This window comes from Arachis duranensis, chromosome 9, assembly GCF_000817695.3.
Source record: "Arachis duranensis cultivar V14167 chromosome 9, aradu.V14167.gnm2.J7QH, whole genome shotgun sequence".
In the NCBI taxonomy this organism is placed as follows: domain Eukaryota; kingdom Viridiplantae; phylum Streptophyta; class Magnoliopsida; order Fabales; family Fabaceae; genus Arachis; species Arachis duranensis.
Genome location: NC_029780.3, coordinates 71,461,654 through 71,468,695, shown reverse-complemented (window position 1 = coordinate 71,468,695; position 7,042 = coordinate 71,461,654). Strand labels below are relative to the sequence as shown.

At 39.8% G+C, this 7,042-nt stretch overlaps 1 non-coding gene across 1 annotated transcript; it reads right to left on the bottom strand.

Moving 5' to 3' along the window:
• Window positions 1–5,741: 5,741 nt before the first annotated feature.
• LOC127742227 (small nucleolar RNA R71) lies at window positions 5,742–5,849 on the bottom strand. The gene has a single exon (XR_008003415.1). It is a non-coding gene; the product is annotated as a small nucleolar RNA R71 (small nucleolar RNA).
• Window positions 5,850–7,042: the final 1,193 nt, after the last annotated feature.

The window sequence follows — 7,042 nt, the reverse complement described above, 5'->3', positions numbered from 1 at the left end:
AGCTTATACCACGAAGATTCTGATTAAGGAATCCAAAAGATATCCACTCAATCTAAGGTAGAACGGAGGTGGTTGCCAGGCACACGTTCATAGGTGAGAATGATGATGAGTGTCACGGATCATCACATTCATCAAGTTGAGGAACAAGTGATATCTTAGAACAAGAATAAGCTGAATTGAATAGAAGAACAATAGTAATTGCATTAATACTCGAGGTACAGCAGAGCTCCACACCTTAATCTATGGTGTGTAGAAACTCCACCGTTAAAAATACATAAGTGATAATAGTGATCATTGGCTTCGGCCCCAAAGAGGGAACCAGAAGAACCAAGATGAAAATACAATAGCAAAAGGTCCTATTTATAGAGAACTAGTAGCCTAGGGTTTACAGAAATGAGTAAATAACGTAAAAATCCACTTCCGGGCCCACTTGGTGTGTGCTTGGGCTGAGCATTGAAGCTTTCATGTGTAGAGACTTTTCTTGGAGTTAAACGCCAGCTTTTGTGCCAGTTTGGGTGTTTAACTCCCATTCTTGTGCCAGTTCCGGTGTTTAACGCCGGGCAGTTTTGAGCTGATTTGGAACGCCAGTTTGGGCCATCAAATCTTGGACAAAGTATGGACTATTAAAGCCCAGGATGTCTACTTTCCAACGCCGTTGAGAGCACGCCAATTGGGCTTCTGTAGCTCCAGAAAATTCACTTCGAGTGTAGGGAGGTCAGAATCCAACAGCATCTGCAGTCCTTTTCAGCCTGTGAATCAAATTTTTGCTCAGGTCCCTCAATTTCAGCCAGAAAATACCTGAAATCACAGAAAAACACACAAACTCATAGTAAAGTCCAGAAAAGTGAATTTTAACTAAGAACTAACAAAAATATAATAAAAACTAACTAAAACATACTAAAAACATACTAAAAACAATGCCAAAAAGCGTATAAATTATCTGCTCATCAGTACCTATATCAATAGAAGAGACGTCAATAGATCCAATAGAAGAGTAAATGGTTTCACTTTCAAATGACGCTTCAGATAAGTATCGGTGGAAACAGGCTAGGCTATGACAGGCTTTGCTCTTAACATGCCTAGCCTGTTATATGGTTTATTGGCCTAAGCTTGGCTTGTAGCCTGCTATATGTTTTTTTTCAAAGTACTAAGTCTGGCCTGTTATTTAGCCTGGCCTGGCCTGAAGCCTGTTAATTTATCTCATAATTTTATTAATAATAAAAAATTATTTTTATATTTAATTATGTGTTAATAGGCTCAGGTAGGCCTAACATGACAATAAGGCTAATTAGTGAGTCTGGTCGTGGCCTATTAACATGTTAAGGCTTTTACAAAAGCCTGAGCCTATGCCTATTGATGACAAGTCATCTTATGCTAGTTTTACTAGCACTTTTCCTTGCTTTTGTTAAGTTTTATGCACTTTCATGCACAATAAGTAAGTGATTGGAGTGGAATTCCATGTTTATCTTGATTTAATCAAACATCATTAATTTTATACAAAATCATGATATTTATGCAAGACTTAAGTGATTATTATAAACGATGCAATTTCTTACGATTTTGGTGAGACTTTGATTTCTTGTTTGATTGATTTTAGGTGAGAAAGTGAAGAAAAGGAGAAGAACTCCACAGTAACATTGCGTTCAAAGAAAGAACGCCACGCTCACTTGCGACGTGCACGTGTATAGGACGCCTACGCGTCAGGGGCAATTTTCAAAGAACCACGCGTACGCGTGCATGACGTGTACGCATAGTAGTGGTTGGCGCTCGTTTTCAAAGAGAACGCTACGTTCATTTACTCAGGGTTTTCGGGGAGATTGAAATTTGGAGGCAAAGTTCTGTAATCGACGTGCACGCGTGCGTGACGCGCACGTGTCGACGGAGCACCTGGGACAAAGCACGCGCACGCGAGACTGGTGGTGAAGCCTGGAATTGAGATTTTACCACCTATGCGCACGCGCAGAGGACACGCACGCGTGGGTAGTGCTCACTAAGCCAACATAGCGCTCAATAAGAGAACGCTATTGAAGACGCGTACGCATAAAAGGGGCGCGTGAGCATGGTGGGAGCTGAAGACTGATCGTGACGCGCACCCGTAAGTGATGTGTACGCATTGATGAGAAAAGTCGCAAAGGGACACGCACGCAAGGGATGCGCACGCGTGGATGAATGAACGCTGCGCTCACTTTGAGAACGCAATGTTCCCCTGGAAGCAGCAACCAAGTGCTGTTTTGATCCACTTCTCCACAGGCCAAAAAGCTCACTCCAAGTGCTTGAGGACTGAAATAGAAAGTGTATAAATAGGAGCAAGTTTGATTTCATAGGGGGCTCTCTCTTTTTAATTTCTTTTTAGAATTTTAGAATTAAGATCAGATCTGAGTTTTCCTTTCTGTTTTGTTTTCTCTCTTCTGCAACTTTTACTTTTCTTATCATCATTGTCATCATCAATTGTGATGAAAATTGTCTATTGCTTCCACTTAGTTATCCTCTAACAAATGAAGGAAATTCAAGTGAATATAATTAACGTGAGTTCACAGGTCCTAGTTAACTTCCAATGAAAGACTAGATTTAGTGAAGTTCAAGCTAACTAGCAATCTTCAGTTACCAATCCACATTAGGATTTGTGATGCCAGGGCATCTAGGCCAGTTTCACTGATCTTTTCTTTACTGTTTTAGGGTATTTTCATGCATTTTCCTAGTAAATAAGGCAAGTTTTGGGTGAAAATACACTTACACTTTCTCTTAAGCAATTATTGTTAATTTTGCATGATTTCATGAGATTTTTGCCAGAATTGCATGATAACTTGATGATGCATAATCTCATGACTTTGGCTAGAGCTTTGATGCACTTTAATTGCTTGATTTCAGGACAAATGAAGCATGGAAGAACCACGTTAGCATTTACGTTAACTTAGTTAACGTGACTACTAACGTGGGATGACAAAGAGCTTGCAACGTTAATGAGAAAAATGATCACCAATAATGCCTGCGAAGCCATTCATAGCTTACGTTAAGAGCCACGTTAACTAAGTTAACATGGTACTTAACGTAGAAGAAAAAGAAAACTCCACGTTAACAAGAAACGTGAACTCCAATAACGTTTCTCATCAACGTTAGTGGTAAAAGTGAATATCACTAATGTTGGGAAACTAGGCAAGGCCCCACGTTAAGAGTCACGTTAACTTAGTTAACGTGAACTCTAACGTGGAAAAGGATCAACAACGCCAACGTTAGTGACACTCACTTTTGTCACTAACGTTGGATCATTAGCATTACCTACGTTAACTCTCACGTTAAGATTGTTAACGTGAAAGTTAACGTGGAGTTAAATTCAAAGAACCAACGTTAGTGACACTCACTGTTGTCACTAACGTTGGGAGATGGCTTCATTACTACGTTAAGAGCCACGTTAACTTAGTTAACTAGATTCTAACGTAGGGACTTAAGGCAATTGGAGCGTTAGTGACAAAGGTGAGTGTCACTAACGCTCTCGAAGGTGATAAATACCCACGTTAAGAGCTACGTTAGCCAAGCTAACGTGAGATCTAACGTAGGGGCAAGAGGCAAGCAACATTAATGGGAAAAGTGATTCCCATTAACGTTTGCGAAAAGGGGCCCTAGTCAACGTTAATGGGAAAAGTGAGTCCCATTAACATTGGCCAAGGATTGAGTAAGAAACATTAGTATTCACGTTAAGATTTCTAATGTTGGAATTAACGTGGGTACATAAGGGTGAAACGTTAGTGTAAAAAGTAAATGCCACTAACGTTCTCGCACCCAAAATGTTACTCAATGTTAATCTCACTAAATGCCCAAGCCTAATTCATATTTCTCTGCAAGCTGGGCCCACTAAAGATGAGAATTGCTTCAACTCAAGGTCCAGAGCCCACATCCAAGACATGAAGAACTCACTAGAAGATCATGAGGAGTAGTATATATAGGAGTAGTTTTGAACTAAAAGCTTTTAGCACTTTTGGGAACTACTCTTTGCATATTTATTTTTCTGTACTTTTAGCATTAATTCTTCTTTTCTGCCATTTTTGATTCCTAGAGCTATAAACAACTAAACCCCTTTCATTGGGTTAGGAAGCTCTGTTGTAATTTGATGGATCAATTATAGTTCTTATTCTTCTTCTTCTTTCTTTTCTCTTGATCTTACTAGAAAGCTTTCGATCATAATTCAATTGGTTAGTTGTCTTCGAAAAGAAACTCTCCGTAATTGGATCTCCTTTGAACCTTGGAAAAGGGATGAGGAAATCTTGCTAGAAATGCTTTATCATGTTGGACCAAATTGGGGTTTGGATGGATATTGTGACATTTAATCCTCCCAACACTTTGATTTGGAAATACATGTGGTATAATCAGTGACCACACTTTCATCTCTTCCCATGAGCAATTAAATCAAGGAATTGGGCAATTGTTCAAGCTTAAAGGGATTGGATTGCCAAGGAATTGGGATCCAATCACTTAAGATTGCCAAGGAGATTAATGAATGCATTGATTGAGGAAGAGATGAGAATGAACTTGATCCGGAGAATGCAACATCTCCTAAACCCAATGATCTTCCCATTTCTAATCTTACCCATTCTATTTACTTTTTACCATTTAATTTCCTGCTCATTATCCCAACTCCCCATTTAAGATTCTGCACTTTAATTTCTGTTATTTACTTTCTAGTCATTTAAATTTCTACATCATAATCTAAATTCTGTTTAGCTCAACTAGCATATTCTTCTAACTAAAGTTGCTTGACCAATCAATCCTTGTGGGATTTGACCTCACTCTATTGTGAGTTTTACTTGACGACAATTCGGTATACTTACCGAAGGGAAATTTGTTGAGAGACAAGTTTTTATGCATCAAGTTTATGGCGCCGTTGCCGGGGATTGATTTTGAATCAACAATGATTAAGTTTGAAGATCACTAGATTGAGCAATTTTTTTCTTTTTGTTTAGTTTATTCAGTCAATTTCTATAGTTGTTTTGATTTCTTCCTCACCCCTGCACCCCCTTAGTTTTGTTTCGTTTTTCATTTCTTTGTTTGTTATAATTTTGCTCACTAACCCACTAACTGTTTGATAAATTGCATCACTCACACTAACAATTACTCTAACAAGAATAATCTTAACTATACCTCCTGTTGTGCAATCTTTTTGTTGTATGACAGGGAGAAGAGAAGGAGTCTCGACATCCTTTGATTCAGAACCTGAAAGAACCCTTTGGAGACTAAGAAGGGAGGCAAGAGGAAAAAGGATTATTGGTGCTGATGAAGCAGAGGAAGAGTATTTTGAACCCAACATGGAAGAGAATTTGGAGAACAACCATGAAGAGGAGGCTTATAATCAAGGCCATGCCAACCGTGCCGGGCAAGAAAAGAGGGTCTTAGGATCCTATATCAATCCTAATCCTGGAAACTGTGGGAGCAGCATTCAGAAACCCACCATACATGCCAATAATTTTGAGCTAAAACCTCAGCTCATCACCCTTGTGCAAAATAATTGCTCATTTGGAGGAGGTGCTCAAGAAGATCCTAATCAACACTTGACCACCTTCTGGAGGATTTGTGACACGGTGAAGTCCAATGGAGTCCACCCCGATGTCTATAGGTTGCTCTTGTTTCCCTTCTCACTCAGGGACAAGGCATCCAAGTGGCTTGAATCCTTTCCAAAGGAGAGCTTAATTAATTCGGAAGAAGTGGTGAACAAGTTTTTACCAAGATTTTATCCTCCTCAAAAGATCAATAGGCTAAGAACTGAGGTGCAGACTTTCAGACAACAAGATGGTGAGACACTTTATGAAGCATGGGAGGGATTCAAAGACTTGACAAGGAGATGCCCACCAGAGATGTTTAATGAGTGGGTCCAACTTCACATCTTCTTTGAAGGTCTTTCATATGAGTCAAAGAAGGCTGTGGATCATTCATCAGGAGGTTCTTTAAACAAGAAGAAGACCATTGAAGAGGCCATAGATGTCATTGAAACAGTTGCTGAGAATGACTACTTCTATGCCTCTAAAAGAAGTAACACTAAAGGAGTAATGGAGCTGAACCACATTGATGCACTGTTAGCCCAAAACAAGATGATCACCAAGCAGCTAGCAGATCTTACAAAGAAGGTGGAAGAGAACCAAGTTGCAGCAGCCATCACCTCATCACCAACTCAAGAAGGAGTAAACATAGGAGAAGAAGGTGACTGGGAGCAAGCCAACTATGTGGGAAACTCACCTAGACAAGTCCATGATCCATACTCCAAAACTTACAACTCTGGATGGAGAAATCACCCCAACTTTGGATGGGGAAATCAACAAGACCAAGGACAAGATCAGAGACGCCACAACTTCAACTCCAACAACAATGCTACTCATCAAAACACCTCACAGAGATATTACCAACATCCATCTAATCAACCTTCTCAACCACCTAATCTCAACCCACCATCATTAATAGAAGATAGGCTTTCAAAGATTGAAGCTCTACTTGAAAACATATGCAGAGAAGTCCAAGACAACAAAGTGTTTAAGGAAGAAGTGGGAGCTAATATCAAGAACCAAGGAGAAAACATCAAGAGATTGGAGTCCCAAGTAGGGTACCTATCTCAATAAATTCCCAAACCCACTGATGGATTCCCCAGTCATACAGAGAAGAATCCAATAGGAGAAACAAAGAAAGTGAGATGGGAAGAATGCAAAATGATAACCACAAGTGATGAGGGGGGTATGAATGGAGTAGAACACCTCCAAAATAACCAACAGGAAAGCCAGGAGGAAGGAAGCTGTGCAACTCAGCTTACATCTAAGGAAGAGCTAAAGAAGGAGGTACTGAACCCATATGCACCTTTTCCCCACAGGCTTAAGGGTGGTGTAGCAGGGAGAATGTACTCAAGGTTTCTTGATATGTTTGCATCTCTAAATGTAAATATACCATTCATTAAAGCCCTCCAACAGATGCCCTTCTACATCAAGTATATTAAGGAGTTACTAGCCAGAAAGAGTCCATTGAAGGGTGGACAAACAATCAAGATGAACAGAGATTGTAGTGCTCTCAT